This window comes from Arachis ipaensis, chromosome B04, assembly GCF_000816755.2.
Source record: "Arachis ipaensis cultivar K30076 chromosome B04, Araip1.1, whole genome shotgun sequence".
Lineage (NCBI taxonomy): Eukaryota > Viridiplantae > Streptophyta > Magnoliopsida > Fabales > Fabaceae > Arachis > Arachis ipaensis.
The window spans coordinates 110,609,454-110,626,579 of record NC_029788.2 but is presented as its reverse complement, the minus strand read 5'-3'; the positions used below and the strand labels follow the sequence as shown (position 1 = coordinate 110,626,579).

The 17,126-nt window shown below is 33.0% G+C and overlaps 1 long non-coding RNA gene across 1 annotated transcript; it reads right to left on the bottom strand.

The window, feature by feature from the left end:
* Positions 8,838 to 9,165, bottom strand: LOC107637952. The gene is made up of 3 exons (XR_001619637.2): positions 9,133 to 9,165; positions 8,970 to 9,063; positions 8,838 to 8,884 (listed from the first exon to the last, which is right to left on the bottom strand). It is a non-coding gene; the product is annotated as an uncharacterized LOC107637952 (long non-coding RNA).

The following is a 17,126-nucleotide window of genomic DNA, read 5'->3' as shown; positions in this document are numbered from 1 at the left end:
TAATGTTAATAATGTTAAATAATTAAAAATTATTTTAATTTCCTATACTTTTTTATTTATCTATTGTATTTAATTAATTGGTCAATTATATATTAACATATATCATTTTAAAATTGTAATTAATGTACACATGGAATATTTGTACAATGTGTACATTTTAGAATTCACCAAAGATCAAACTTTTGACTTTTCGGATCTAGAGCTCTAATATCATGTCATGATACCACTCATCTCAGAAGCTTACGCTGATGGAAAAAGGTAACACTAATGGTTATATCTCTAATACTCCCTAAACCTCCATTATACACATTGTACAAATATTCCATTGGCTCCTTATACTTTTTCAGACAAAAAAAGAAGGCTGTGGATTTGATTTTCTTTTCTTTTTTTTTTGGGTTCAAACACTTTATTGGAGAATTTTTTTTAAAATAAATTAAAAAAAATTATTATTTCTTAAGCAAAATTAAAATTTATTATTCTCACTACAGTACATAAATCCACTTTTTTTTACCTCTTTTATCTCCTTATTTTTTATCTGAAAAATGTCTCGAATACCATTAGTAGGAATTTATTATGATGGAGAAATATTATTAGACCATAATGAATATGTTATATTAGGTTCTCCTCAATCTATATTTATTGACATACCACCTGATGTGAGATGTCTGGCAACGTTGTGTAATCTTGTACTGCATGCTATTAGTCATCAATACAAAAAACAGGTAAAAAAAATTTGCTACAGATATTCAATAGAAACAGATGATACTTTTTATTATAAAAAGTATTATTTTAATAAATATCAATTAATTGATAATTTTGTTTAGCTAAAATGTTTGTGTGTTATTTTTATTTGTTTGGCATAGGTATCGACTACGTGGTGATGATGATGGTGATGACATAAAATTAATCAGCAGCTGGCACAATTATATTTTTAGAATTCATATTTTGAAATAATTTATTTATCTGGTTGATCTGCGTGAGGAAAGTTCTTTAGAGATTAGTGATGACACTCAATCAAGTGGGGCCATGAAAAAAACATTATGAGATTGGACATTGATCTAAACATACCACCTAAAGACAACAATGATGGACCAAGTCATGAAGATTGGATACATCCAGAAAGTATTTGGCAAGCAGATGTTCTATAAGGGCTCTACAATTAGAGATCCAATGATCGATCCATATCTAGTTAACCCTGTATCCAATAGTGAGGAGGTAGAAATTGAACCGATTGATATCTCTGATGATGAGGAGGAGAACGATGTTGAGATGAACTACTTTATAGATTCGCAACTCACACTGATTTAGCCTGCTATTTTGTAGTCATATGATCATCCATCTCACTTTACCACGTTGAATCTGGATGCAATGTAATGTATCAGGATTGGTCTTTTAATTAGGGAGGTCTCGATGATGATCCGATCAATAAGTTCGTAGTTGAGTAACAGTTTGAGAATAAAAAGGTTCTTATGGCAATAAAGATGTATAGCATCAGGAGGATTGTGGAGTATTAGATATTAGATAGTGATCATTTAAAGTATTCAGTTCAAAACACTTAATTTGGTGCAAGTTGTCAATGGAACATACGTATTTTCTATCGTCCAAGGTAGGACATATGGAGGTGAGGAAATATAGTGGTCCTCATTCTTGTCTACAAACATCAACAAGGTAAGATCATAGAAGGTTGAATTCGAAAGTGATAGCTCAAGTGATCTTCACAATGGTAAAAGATGATCTGACCATTAGCATAAGGGTTTTGCAAAGATCTGTTAAGACTCACTTTGGTTACAAAACATCATATAGAAAGGTTTGGCTTGCAAAGCAGAGGGTAATCGCTACAATATAGAGAGATTATGAAGAATTATACAATAACCTTTTTAGGTGGTTATTTGTAATACAGATGTATTTACCAGGTGTGTCTTATTATGTTGTCTTTAGTTTTATATGCAGTATTAAACAAACTAACCTTCTAACAATTGTTACGACGTAGGTACATGGATTTAACTTGTAACTCAACCAAGTCGCGGTGATGACGACAGTATTATGTTTTATCGGGTGTTTTGAATTTTTTTTTACCATGTGTTGAAGCTTTCAAACACTGCAAATCACTAATTTCTATTGATGGTACTCACTTGTATAGTAAATATGGAGGCACCTTGCATATGGCCATAGCCGAGGATGCCAATTCAAATGGTAGTAGAGGGAAAGACGAAGAAAGCCTGGTCTTTTTTTTTTTTTGTCTTATCTAAGGCAGCATGTTATACCGCAACTTGACATCTTGGTCATTTATGATAGACACAAGTCAATTGATACTGTGCTGAATGCTGATAGAAGTGGTTGAAAACTGCTTCATGCCTTTTAAGCCTTTGTACAAGACAACCAACTTTAGGAAGTATTTCAAGAATAAAGATTTAAAGAAGGTACTTATCAATGCAGCATATTCAAAATCATGAACGAAGTTTGCTAGCTACTTCAGTCAATTGAGGGCAGAGAACATGACCATTACCAACTAGTTAGAGGAGATACCACGATTGATCTAGACACAGTATGTTGATGAAGGTCATAAGTTTGGGTACATGACCACAAATATATCCGAGTATATCAATATTGTCATAAAGACCACACAAAATCTATCAATCACCACTCTTATTAAGTCAATATAATTTATCAGATATTTATTTTTATTACAAACAATAAATAAACTAATCTAATTATTCAATTAATAATATTATTATAATATTATATAAACTGAATAAATAAATAAACATAACATAAATACTAAATAAAACTAAGAACAAAGATAAAAACACTTAGCTTTTGATGGAATTGGAAGAGTTGAGAGATGGAGAGTGGCGAGACGTTGAATTGAGAGAGAAGTTTGAGAGCGAATAGTGAAAGTGAAATAAAAAAAAATGTTATTTATATAGTAAAATTAGTCATTAAAATTAATTACTAATGTATTTGTATATAAATATATGTGTAATTTAATTTATTTTTAATGTATATTTATATTTCAACATATATTTTATACTGATAATTAATTTTAATAGCTGATTTTAGTATATACGATTATACGTAACATAACCCAATAAAAAAGGTGAAGCCTTTTATAATTGGGCGAACCTCCTCATAGTTTAACACGTATCACTAAACAAATTGTATGTACATATCTAATTTATCGCGTAATTTGACGAACAGTAACGAATTCTAAAAAAATGAATATTCATATTTAAAATAAGAATCATTTTTTTGAGAAATATTTTTTTTAATTTATTCTAAAATATCCCTTTATTGGAATTGGAAATTGAAAATCAAGACATTTGCGAATGATCAAAATGTCCATGGAAAATTTTGTAAGTTTTTTTTTTTTTAAATGTACTTAAAATTGAACTAATTTGATCATGTGATCTTGTCCAAAGATGTTATGTGACAAGTGTCTATGCCATTTGTTAGTTGGTACTTGGTCCCTAGACCTTAGTTTGAATTAAAGTATGTAACAATAATGGCTGACATAGTTAATTTTGAGCTTGATTTAACTTGACATATATAATTAAATATGATATTTAAAATAAAAATGAAAATCCTGAAAACAACATTTGTAATTTGTGTGATTTATTTTTCAATAAATACTCAATTTTTATGTAGGATGCATTACCTCGTGATTATAGGATGAGATATGTTTCACAATTGCACACAATAACATGCCATGTTGCATTGTACTATGACCTTCTTTTTTTATTTTTGGGCCTTAGTCGTGTGCACCCATTTGAGGTTTAAGAACTTGATGGACAAAGATGGGCCTCAACTACGGACTTTGATTTTTAGTCATGACTTTCATACTCTAATTTTATGTTTTGGTATTGGCTTTCATACTCTAGGAAACTACTCACTTTTGATGATGACAAAATAAAAAAAAAAATTGAAACCAAAAAATATGTTTAAAAAAAAAAATCGAAAGCGCTAAAAATGGGAAGCGAAACAAAATAATTGGTTTTATGAAATAAAAAAAACGATTCTTAGAGCAAAACAAAATTATTGGATTCCCAACCAATTTAAACTCGCTGAATAATCAGCTTACTCAGTTACTCGTCAAGAATTTTGGGTTTCAAGATATAATTTTTTGAGAAATAGCATTATCAAAATGAAAGTGACATTAACATTTTTCTAATTTTTTTATTGAAAAAAAGAATTATATATTGTTCAGGTTTTGGTATAATTTATTCGCCGCGTAAATAATCACATTCAGATCCAAAACTTGAAATATTGTATATATATGTGTACAGTGTAAGTGATTTTGTAATGTTATAATGTATAAGATTAAAGGTGGTCTAATAATCCATCTGAAAAAAAAAATTACATATATATGGGCATTGATATAAAGAGAGGAAGATTCTCATTTGAAGAAGAAGAAGAAATGATCATCCAGTTACAGTGTGTTTTGGGAAACAAGTAAGATTAAATCAAACCTAGCGTGACCTAAATGTTCTTTATTTATTTTTTGAAAAAATTTCACTTTCTTTTTTTAAGAGATGTTAAAATGATACTCTCCGAATATACATTTTTTTTATAACTTTTATATTGGGCCTATTTATTAGACCCGAATCCGACCCTAGACTCGATGAAACTTATACACTTTCGAGCCACGACTATACTGGGTAAAAACCGGGTGAAAACCGAGCCATTAACATTACATTATCTTGATACCTTCTTATAAGCTAGCATGTGAAAATATCCAAATTTCTAAGACTCCAACCGTTATTTGATATGGTAAAATTCACTTAGAAAAATATAACAAGAACCAACTCTTCTCTGAAATTAAAGTATAACCATAATCAATACTAATATTATCTACAGAAAAGCTCTGCATACAAGCCATTAGGGCTTGTATGCTTTACAAATTCATTAACGAATAAACCCCAAAAACGCGCTGCAAGGTCTACGTCCAATACACGCGCTATATAAAGATCCCGCGTATATATAATTACCAAATTTAAAAGATTTGTTTCCTTCTTCGTTCTCCTTATTTCTAGATTTGCTCGTTCTCCTTATTTCGTTCTTCGTTCTTCTCTCTTTGTAACTCCAGCTTCGTTTTCTATTCGATTTTTTGTTTTCTGAAATCAAAGTTTAAACTCGTTTTGAAGATAATGGATGATTCAACCTCAGATTGTCAGCTGAATTAGGGCGAAGTGGATTATGAATTTGAATCTAACGAAGTTCCTGAGGTTTGATTTACATACGATTACTCTGAATTTTGTTGTAGTAATTTATATAGCATTGTGTAGCTGAATAATTTGTGAACATTGACTGTGAGACTAACGCATCAACATAAATCTGTGGATTGAATGTAATGTATTAGTTTTGATTAATTATCTGGAATTTATAGCAGACGCTCGAGTGTAGATCAGAACTTTTTTGGGTGTATTTTTTTGGAAAGTGTGGGTGTATTTACAGTTTATGGCTTTTTCTGTTATTTTAGCTGAGTTGTTGTCGTTCGGGTGTATTATATCAGACATGATTGGGTGTGTTTTTAGTTTTTGACATGGTGTATTCTGCAACCTGTTTATTTACAGTTTATTGTTTTTTTGTTATTTTAGGTGAGTTGTTGTTGTTCGGGTGTATTATATCAGACATGATAGGGTGTATTTTTTTTGTCATGGTATATTCTGCATCCTGTGTATTTACAGCTTATGGCTTTTATTGTCATTTTAGTTGAGTTGTTGCCGTTCGGGTGTATTATATTAGCAATGATTGGGTGTATTTATAGTTTTTGACATGGTGTATTCTGCAGCCTCTCTCTGTTGTTGATGACCAGTTTGTTCCGAAGGTTGGAATGACCTTTACCACCCTTGAAGATGTTGGAAAATTTTACAGGAACTACGCCAAGACTGCAGGTTTTTCTACAAGAGTTCGGAGCACAAATAGGAAGGAAAACGAGATTAAGAATCAATTGATTATATGTAGCAGAGAGAGAAAATGGAAATCTAAAATATCTCCGATCGAGAAGACGAATCCGACAGCCGGTTTAAACTGTCCTGCAAGAATTTATTTACACACATTGAAGGATGTTGGTGCTTGGATCATTTCAAAGGTTGTGCTGGATCATTCACACTCTTGCTATCCAAGTAAAGCAGAGATGCTCAAACAGCACAGGGAACTAAGCATGTCCATTCGTCGTACAATAGAGAATAACGAGGAGGCCGGTATCAGACCAAGCAAAACTTACCAATCATTTGTTGCGGCTGCCGGGGGTCACCGCGAGTTAAATTTTATTGAAAAAGGATGTGAGAAATTACATTACCAGGGAAGTGTGGAATGTTTCCGAACAAGAAGATGCAAAGGAATTCGGGAAATATTTGTTAAGAATGAAAGAGAAGAATCAGAATTTCTTTTTTGAGCTTGAACTCGAGGAGGATCAATCGATTAAGCTGGCTTTTTGGGCCGATGCATGAAGTAGAGCTACCTTTGAGTATTTCGGAGATGTTATTTCATTTGACACCACCTACAATACAAACAGGTAACAAACTGTTCTTGTTTATGATGCTAAATTAATGTATTTTTATGAATCCGCAGCAGAGGTGTATATTGGCTGTTTTTGGGTGTATACAAAGCATTTGTTGGGTGTACTTAATGATTTTCCATTCTGCACTATGGTAATTTGTTTCAGGTATAATTTGGTTTGTGGTTCTTTTGTCGGGGTGAATCACCACGGTCAGTAAACACTTCTCGTATGCTCTTTGATGAAAAACGAAGAAATTGAATCATTCAAATGGTTATTTCAATGTTGGCTTCGTTGCATGGGAGAAAATGCTCCGAAAGGGTTTCTCACCGATCAATGCGCATCAATGAAAAGGGCTTTAGAGGCCTGTATGCCAACAACAATTCACTGTTGGTGTATTTGGCACATCATGAAGAAGATTCCAAGTAAATTAAACGGGTACAAGGGACATGCAGATATTGAACAAGAAATGAGCCAAGTTGTTTGGAACTCTCATAGCAAAGACTCATTTGATAGGAATTGGAATGATTTTCTGCTAAATTTTGGTCTTGTGGACAACAAGTGGCTTTCAGGTAGTGTTGGGTTAAAATCTGCAGCAGAGGTGTAAATTTAATTTTTATCGGGTGTATTTATAGTCTGTGTTTGGGTGTATTATGCAGATCTCTATGAAGACCGTCATATATGGGTTCCAATTTATCTGGATCACCACTTCTGAGCAGGGATGAGAAGCACACAAAGGAGCGAGAGCATGCATTCATTTTTTAACAAGTTTATTACCCGGAACAGCTCGCTTATTCAATTCGTCAAACAATACGATAATTGCCTCGGAAGCAGGGAGCAAGCAGAGAGAGAATCAGATGCTGCAGATTTTCATACGGTCATACCGTGTGCAACCAAATCCTCCATTGAAGCTCAGTTTCAAGATTTGTACACTCATAAAAAAATTTAGGGAAGTCCAAGCGCAATTCAGAGGAAAGGCGAATTACATCACTAGATTAACGAATTCTGCTCTAGGCTATTCAGTATATGAGGTTAGAGAACAAGTTTCCAGCTCAATATTCAACAAGTTTGTGGTTACTTACAACTCAGTAGCAGCCGAGGTAAAATGCCAATGCTTATTATTCGAGTCGAGAGGGATACTGTGTCGTCACGCACTAAGCGTGTTAAGCTTTGAACAAGTAAGCCAAGTGTCACCTAGATATATACTGGAACGATGGAGCAAGAAGGTAAAGAGGCGACACACACACATCAAGAGCAGCCACGACGAGCCACTGTTGGAGCCAAGAAGCAAGAGGTTTGACCAATTGATTTTTCGTTCGCAAAATATTTGCGAATTTGCATCCGAATCAGAGGAGCTGACTGTAATTCTGCACCGTGCGTACGATAACGTCATGGCTGAGATGAAATCATTAAAAGCCAAAAGGAAGAGGACATCTTCTTTATCTCACGAAGACGCCAACTTGGAATCCATTAACGAGCTTCAAAGCCCCCCAAGGATTCGAACAAGAGGACGTCCAAAAAATAGGCTAGGTTCAAAGTTGGACAAACAGATTACAAATGCCACAAAGAAGAAGAAAACGAAAGTTTTAAGTGAGGTAAAAGTGATGTTCTTTAAATTTGTGGTGATTGAGTTTATTTTTCTCGTTAATAGTTTAGCTAATATGTGAGTTTGTTATATTCAAATAAACCTGTTTGATGCTGCATCAGTGGTGCATTCAAATTCCAGTATATATGGGTGTAAAAGCACTGTTCTTTTGGGTGTATTTTTGTGAATTTTCTTGTGATTCAAATTTTACATATAGATACATATATATACTTCAGAATGTTGTTTTTATGTTATAAAATACTGTTTGTTTTTTTTTTTACAACGGTTTAAGGGTTTTAGGTATTAGCGTTTAGGGTTTTAGGGTTTACAGGTTAGGGGGTAAGGGTTTAGGTTTTAAGTGTTTAGGGTTCAGGGTTTTAGGCACAAAGCATCAGGGGGGATAGATTTCAGGGTGTATATTCAACTATCTTTGGGTGTAAAAAATGGCAGGTTATGGGTGTATATTTAATTTGATGTTTTCCTTCATATTATAGTACCTGTAATTCATACATTTTGAATACAGCAGACATAGTTTAATTATTGAAAGAAATTTCACAATAAACTGCATTATAATTGTCAAATATTTACAACATGTCTTCCATTTGTTACAAGACTATATAACATTTACATTAAACAGTGTCAACATCCTGAGAATCTATCTGACAATATGGACTCAATAACAACGAGGATGGCTTGGACAGTCTGATTGCATTACTTCCCCTAATGGCTTCATCTTTGTCTAGATTCATGTCATGAAATAGAATCCGAGAAGCATATTCTACTCTAAAGTGGTCCACCTCGTCCTACAGTAAAAAAGAATATTCTGTTTAATCAACCATATTAATTGAGTAATGTAATATAGAGTTATTTAGTTTTAAACATATTTACCTGGGTCCAATTGTCCCACTCATACTTCTGCCTCTTAATGTTTGCGGGCTCAAATATCTCAAGCCACTTCATTACGTAGATAGCACAGTCATAGCTGAAAACAGAAAAATAAATTATAAATTACATATAGGAAATTTTAATTTTCAGAGTGAAAGATTTATACCTTGTCTTTTGGCCCGAGATGTGAAGGTATGGTGCTACAATTTCCCTGTCCTTGTCCTTTGATTTCAGAGGTGCCCCTCCAGCATATACTTTAATTCGTGAAATTACGTATCCCTTAAAACACAAAACAAATCAGTAATACATGAATAATTTCAATAAAAGGATACACCCAAAGAAGTTAATAGTTACCCCTTATATTAAACAGAAATACACCCAACTATATATATATAATACAGAACACAGAACCAACTTACAACAAATGTATTCAGCACAATTCTCGCATCGGAAGGAGATTTGTTGTGTAATGGGTCCACTATATAAAATTTCCTCTTTCTTGTATCAGCGACCCATAACCACCAATGATGTGAATGGCAAACAGGTGCAAATATCTGAAATATGTTCAGATTGAACACTGTTTTAGTTTATTTGGCACATAAGTAAAAAATGGTAATAAGTAGTTTTAGAAATGAAAACTTACATAACGATGTGATTTTAATTTTTGAAGGTCCAAGAAGGGTATGAACATTGGGTAGTCTTCCACCTTGAATGGCTTATTGTTTTTAGGCTATAAGAATACCCCCTGTGGATGATTTGTAAGGGCCATATTCTGCAAAAATTGAGAACAACCAAATGAATCCAGAAAATACACCTAAACGAATAAACAACTGACACCCAATTGAACACAGAAAATACACCCAAATGAATAAACAGAATACACCCAATGTAAGAAAAAAATACATCCTAAGGAATGCAGAAAATACACCCAAAATTTGTTGAAGCAACCCTTACCACAATATCAGGGGGGAGACAGTATACTTCTTCTTGAAACCTTTGAATATTTTGTTGGTTTATGATGAAGCACATGGCAGAGACAATCTAAAAAAAGATGCCGAAATTAATTTTACAACAATCAGGATTGTAGTTAATTTTGGTGATAAAAACATTAATGTTGTTGTAATATTACCTCAGCTTCTATATGCATTTTAGGCGCGAGTGATGCAAGGTAGAGTTTTGACAGAGTGTAGCTATCTTGGGCTTGGAGTCTGCAGACGTTGTCAAACTCATCAGTTAGCCCATCTGCATAGGTCTTCACTCGTATAGCCCAGTGGTAGCATTTCTGTTTCATGTCAGTAGTATTTAAATTTGGCCTGACAGGAATTTCAAACTTCTCGAAACTCTCTGCCCCACTCTCCTTTGGAATCTCTGGACTTTTTTCTTTTTTTGTCACCACACCACTTGCAATTTTATGTACCAGATCCTCTAATTGTTCTAGCAGTTTTGGGGTTTCTGGAGTTTTTGCCATGTGTTCATCTTGTGTTGACGCCCCCTCCTGCGTTGTTGTTTCTTCTTGGCTGGAATCAGTGAAGCCAAGGCTGAATGATGGCATCGGATCTTTTTTAGGAACGTACGATGCTGTCCATGCCATCATCATCAACGCAGCAGCGTCTTCTGGGGCTGGATTACTGCGTGATCATGTATAACATATTATAAGAATAAGAATATACGGATGATAACCAAAACATTGATTTTACTCTGATGAACTTACATTTTAGATGGAGCTGGGAGAAGTGTGGGTGTGCTTTCTTCAAGTTGGGGGGGGGGGATTCAGGAGTGCTGCACGGCACATAAAATTAATCATGACGTAAAAAAAATTATTCAGGAACAATATACACCCAAACTGTAACCCAATATACACCCAAACTGTAAACAAATATACACCCAATACTATTTCTTACGTTTTTGTAGTTCCTTCAATTTGTAGCAGAGGGGGTTGGTTCATATTCTGTCTCAGGTGTTTCTTCAAATTCCGGCACAGTGGTTGTTTGGGACACTGGTACACAAACTTGAATCGGAACTCTAAACAAGAAGAAAAATGAAAGGTTAACAATGCCTTTGAAAATAAAAAGGTTATAAGGTTGAAATATTCTTGAAAAACTCACATTGCAAGCCCTTCGGACGGTGTCTCTTCCCTCACAACCATCATATTCGAATCAGCCGGCTCACTGGCTGACTCATCAACCAGACTTAACCTAAAATACACCCAAAGAAAGTTAAAAATACACCCGAACAATTCAAAAGAAAGACAGGCTTTGTTTTTTGAGAACTTACATACTTGCAGTTTTTGCTTTTTTTCCTGCCTTTTTTTTCTCGAATAAAACAATAAAGGGCTTTTTTTTCTAAAAAAAATATATACAAAATTAGAAGTAGAAGGTAATAAAAGAACAAAAGTAATGGTTATTTGAAAGAGAAATTGCATGCTCTCTGTCGGTCTGTTTACGCTACTTTGTTCTGTGTGTCCTTGAGAGGAAGGATCATCACTTCCCAAGTTTACGTCCGGTATTCTAAACAGAGTTCATGTTATTCAGACAAAATATCATACAGTTAAATCATGATAACAAGATTTTATCAAATAAAGCTTCTTACGTTTAAGAGGAGACATAGTGACCTTCCGTCGATCGCAGGTCAGCTTCCTTCTCCCTGCGAAACAAGAAACAATTATTAGCAAAGAAAACACCCTAAAATCTGAAATATACACCCCAAAAAGACATACTCCTCTGCAGCAGATTTTTCATTGTTTTCTCTTAAGAATTCATCTAGATCTTCACTTCCAATTTCAGATCTGACAGTACATGCATAAAAGAACATGTTAACAAAAATAATCTTGATGATAGACGTTAATATAGCTTACAAAGTACTGTACCCATGATAGAATTGATCTTGTTCAGGAGATGAATGCTCAACAACAACCTTTTTCTTTTTGGATTGTGTCCTGGGTGGAAAAAACAAGTATGAATCAGAAATAAAAAATTAATTTTATCACAAAATATTATCCAAGGAAGTGCTTACTTTTTTGGTGTTCTTTGTGTCTTTTTCTTTTTTTTTTTGCTTCTTCACTGGTGATGATTATTCGCTTCTATAAGTTAATAAGAGACACTCTGTTAATACATGAAATCTTGATAATAAAGCCAAAAGAAAGGAGTAATAATTTCAGAACATTACTCATCAGTTGATTCAGATTCGGAATCAGAATCCTCTTGACTCTTCTTTCTTTTTTTAGAGTCCATTCTGGAAGGCAAACAATCATTATTTAAAACATACTAAAGATATAAAATACACCCAAATGAATGAAAAAGATACACCCAAGTGAATGCACAAGATACACCCAACATAATAAACAAAATACATCCAACTTAATAAACAATATACACCCAACTTGATAAACAAAATACACCCAAATGGGTCAACAAAATACATCCAACTTGATAAAGAAAATACACCCAAGTATGGTACTTACTTTTTTCCTTTTTTGCTGGGTTCTTTTCTTGGTGAATCCTCTGAGTCTTCTTGAGTCTCAGACTCAGAGGTAGAACTGTCACTATCAGTTGTTTCTGTCTCCGAAGACGATGTTGAACTTGCCTTCCTTTTTTTATTTTTTTGATTTCTTGTTTTTTTCTTTTTTCTCTATTTTTTTCATTTTCTCTCTTGTTTCCGCCATCTTTACAATCCCCTGAAACATTAGAAATTTTAGTTAGCAGCATTCAGGTAAATAAAATACACCCAACATATTATGTTCACTTACCATATTTTCCTCTATTTTTGCCCTCATTCTTTCAACCAACTGCTCCTTACTCCAGTTGGCAATCCAGGATTTTGGAGGTCTTTCTGCCCTCTTCTTGTCTTTATTTTTAGAAAGATGAAAGTAAATTATCATCAGGGCAAAGAGACAGCCATCAATTGCCTTTTTCTTTTTCTCCTTGTAATCGGTTATGCCCTTGATGATAAAACTCAAAACATGCGTTCCCCAGTTTCACTCTGTTATGGTGTCCATCTCAAAAATTGGGGCCAGGTGCACATGTGAGATTTTGTTTATTGTCGTTGGTAAAAGGAACGCCATCTGTATATAGAGGATGAAAATCCTCTTGAACATTAGGCGATCCTGTTCGTTACCAACGCCAATATCCATCATCTCATCTGTAAGATTTTTGAGGGTCTTACCCTGGAATCTTCTAAAAATTTCTTTATCATCCTCAGAAAGATCCTTATAATTGACTTTCTGAGGAAATAGATCTCCTAAAAAAGGAAAACAACATAGTATGAAAATCAGTTCAAATACACCCAAGCATCAATTTAAATACACCCAAGCATCAGTTAATATACACCTATAATTTTTAGCGAGTTACCTGATGCGTTGATGCTAAGCGCATCACCTATTGTTTTTGGTCTTATTTTAAAAGAACCGTAGCTGGTTTCTAGTCTGTTCTCCCCTAATTTGAAGTTGTTAGCCAACTCCCTTAATACTTGGTGATGCACCCTTAGTGGCGGGATGTGCATCAAGCCACTGAATCCCAAATCCCTAACAATCGTTTTCTTCTCCTCACTCATGTTTCTGAATTTCTCACTTAACAAATGTATTGCACACTTAAGGTCTTTGGTTTCCTGTAAACAAAAACAAAATTATAGTCAGATATATTTCTATTATATAAAACTGATTTCATCTAAGACATATATTTGTTCTTACATTTTTTCCAGCTTGGTTTCTTGCTGCCATTTTTTCTGAAATGAAAAATACACCCATAGATATCAGTAAGATACACCCATAGATATGAGTCAGATACACCCATAGATATGATTCAGATACACCCATATATATCAGTCAGATATCACTCAAATATGCATTAATATTCAAGGTGAAGCAACATTACAAGGTCAAGCAATATACACCCATGGACAAGCAAATATAAGAACAGTTGCAACTGCTGACTATTACAGTATATCAGTTCAGAAATATACACCCAACAATTTATGCCATATACACCCAATAAATTACTCTATATATACCCACCAAACTACGAAATATACCCCCAAAAATCAGTTACCAGAAGAACTAGAACAACAAGAACAGTAACACCTAGAAGAACTAAGAAGAACAGTTTAACATAGAACCAAGAATAACAGTAAAACCTAGAACAAGTAGAATATTATAAACTGTAAAATGAGGTGTAGAACAAGAAGAACAGTAAAACGTACAACAACGTAGAAGAACAGTAAAACCTAGTTCTTCGATTTCGAAATGTGGAAAATATACAGGATGACTAAAATAGTAACGTAACGTACCTTGAGTATTATAACTTTATTTTTTCTGGAGATTCTTGATCGAGAGTTCTATGTTGTGTTGATGGAATTTTTGAATCTTAGCGACGAGTTGTATATCTTCATTTTCGAATGTTGCTCGAAAATGGAACGGTTGTGTTTTCTTTGAATGGCTTGGAGAAGTGGAAGAGTGCGCCATTAAGGAGTGGAAGAGTGCGCCATTATGGAGCGGTTTACGCGAAGTGCAACCGTTTGAGTGGAGCGCGTGTAAATGACGCTCCATTCAATGTAATTCAGTGCGCGTGTGCAAGGATTGTGGGCTGGGAGCTTGTATGACTTGTAGGGCCTTTTTGCTTGTATGTGTAGCAGGCCCGGATTATCTAATAACACCAAATATTTAAATCAATACAAATAACACAATATTATGCATTAGTCTAAAATCTTATGCATTTTAAACATAAAATATTAACTTATAGTCTTATAATAACTAATAACACAAAATATTAAAATTTACAATACTTAAATTCCACATAAGAATAGCCATCACATCCATCACTAATAACACAAAATATTAATTGTGTATGATGACCGAACTACTGGACCGAGTTCGGGTGACTTGAGCTATGATCCGGACCCAACCCAAAATAATGACCGGGTCTATTTATGAGATACTTACCCGACCCTAAACCCAATAAAATCACACCAAATTAGTCCCTAAAGTGCTCGAAGTCAGACCGAGTCTTCAGATCGAGTCGGATCATGCACACCCCTACTTTTTGAATTTGCACATGTAATATACAGAGTTATTGCCAACTAATTCATAGACTTTTCGATTGTGTAAAGAATTAAAATTCATTTCATATATATCCTTAGAATGCTAGCTAGGCAAGGAAACCACAGTACTGTTCAAAGTCAATTATATATGCTCAACTTAATTTGAACAGCATTAATTTCATATTTTTGTCATTTTGTATAGCATTTACAGAAATTATTGTTATTGTTATTATTATATATAAAACGAAAAATAAAATAAAATTATAATTAAACTAAACTTTTTTGTGTAATGCTTATTAGGTGGTCTACAATTGCTGCTAATTTACCCGGAAGAACAGATAATGAGATTAAGAATTATTTTATTTTTAAAATTTTATGATTAAGTTTTATGAATATTTATCTTCAATCTCTTTTTCAATTTTATTTTGATGTGAAAACCTTAGTCTTATCTTTTTTAATCTTAAGATTACCAATTTCTCAATTAATCATCAATTTATTTTTCAATTACCCAATTCTATAATTGTAATGATTTATGAATCTCCTTTTATTGTGATTATCAATTTGCTGCAGCTACAATCATCATTTATGAATTTGCAGGTATGCAATCTTCGCACTTGCAGAAATCACCATCTGTAGAAATTGAATCGATTTTTTTATTGAAGGAATCAATTGGTTAATGAACAGAAGTCCTTTACTTTTTACATAAACTAATCGATTTTTACATTTAGTTAATCGATTGCTTAGCGAAGATTTTTTTTTGCAATTGCTAGTAAGTTAGTTGATTTTCTATTTAAGAAATCGATTGTTTAGTGAAGACTTGTAAAACAATCCATTTTTTATCCAAGAATTTTGAATGATTAGTGAAAAAAGATTTTTTTCTATAACAATTGATTGTTTTACAAACAAAAAGCAGTTAATTTTTGTATAAGTGAATCGATTTTATTTTCTATCTAATTGATTGGTTAAGGGATCCATCCAATTGATTATTGATTGAAAAAAGCAATTAATTGATTGAATTATCCAATTAATTTATTAAGAAAAAAACAATTGATTATATATACTAATTGTTTAAAGATTTGTCTAAGATATCGTATGGGTTTTTTATAAAACTTTTTTTTGTATTGATGTATAAATACACATATTAATATATTACATAATTTTTTTATAGAATGTGCCAATCATATATTTGGCTATCAAATAATTTTTCAAATGATATTTATAACAAAAAGAAGACAACGGTATAAAGAAAGAGGACAATTTCTAAATGTCATAAGCTTGTTCATACTTTAAAGATGTTATATAAAATATAAATTAATTATTTTAAAGAAAATACAATTAGCAAAACATACTAATTGTATGAAATAGTAGTTGTTCAAATAATAAATAGATAAATTATTATTTCGACATATAAATACTCAATAACTAAAGTTTTTTAATAGCCTAGACCGATAATATCTTTATATTTAATTGTTTGTATGCATATTTTAAAAAATTATCGGTCAACGCCATAACTCATGATTTTCTCTAACTGCAATGACTGTTGATTAAACGTACAACAATTATTATACGAAGATCATGATCTTCAAACTGAAAAATATTTATTATACATTAGTACTAAGTCACATTTTAGATAATAAATAATAAATATTTTTAACACCAATTTTTTATAAATAGCAGCGGTTATGCAGTCGATTAGCAGCAGTTTTTAATCGCTGTCGAACGGATAGCAGCGGTTGATAACCCGTCGGAAGATAGCGTGCGGCTAAATTTTTAGCAGCGGTTAATAGTAACCGCTGCTAAATGGTATTTTGCAGCGGCATAGTTTTGCGGCGGTTCTATCCGCTACGAAATCGTAAATAGGACTGCTTGGAGATCGCAGTGGTTGTTAATCGCTGCAAAATGCCATCTGTTGAAAAATTCTGTTAAGATATAGTGGCGGATTTGTAACCGCTGCCAAATTCTTTTATTCTTTATACGTTCTTCCACTAAGTTGTTTTAATTTATTAAAGCAACCAACAGCCAATCAAACTAAAAACACACAAACAGAACAAAAATATATATGCAAAAGTGAATCATTATAATAGTAATTTGAATTCAGTGCATCGATGTCTGTAAACTGCAACTAAATAT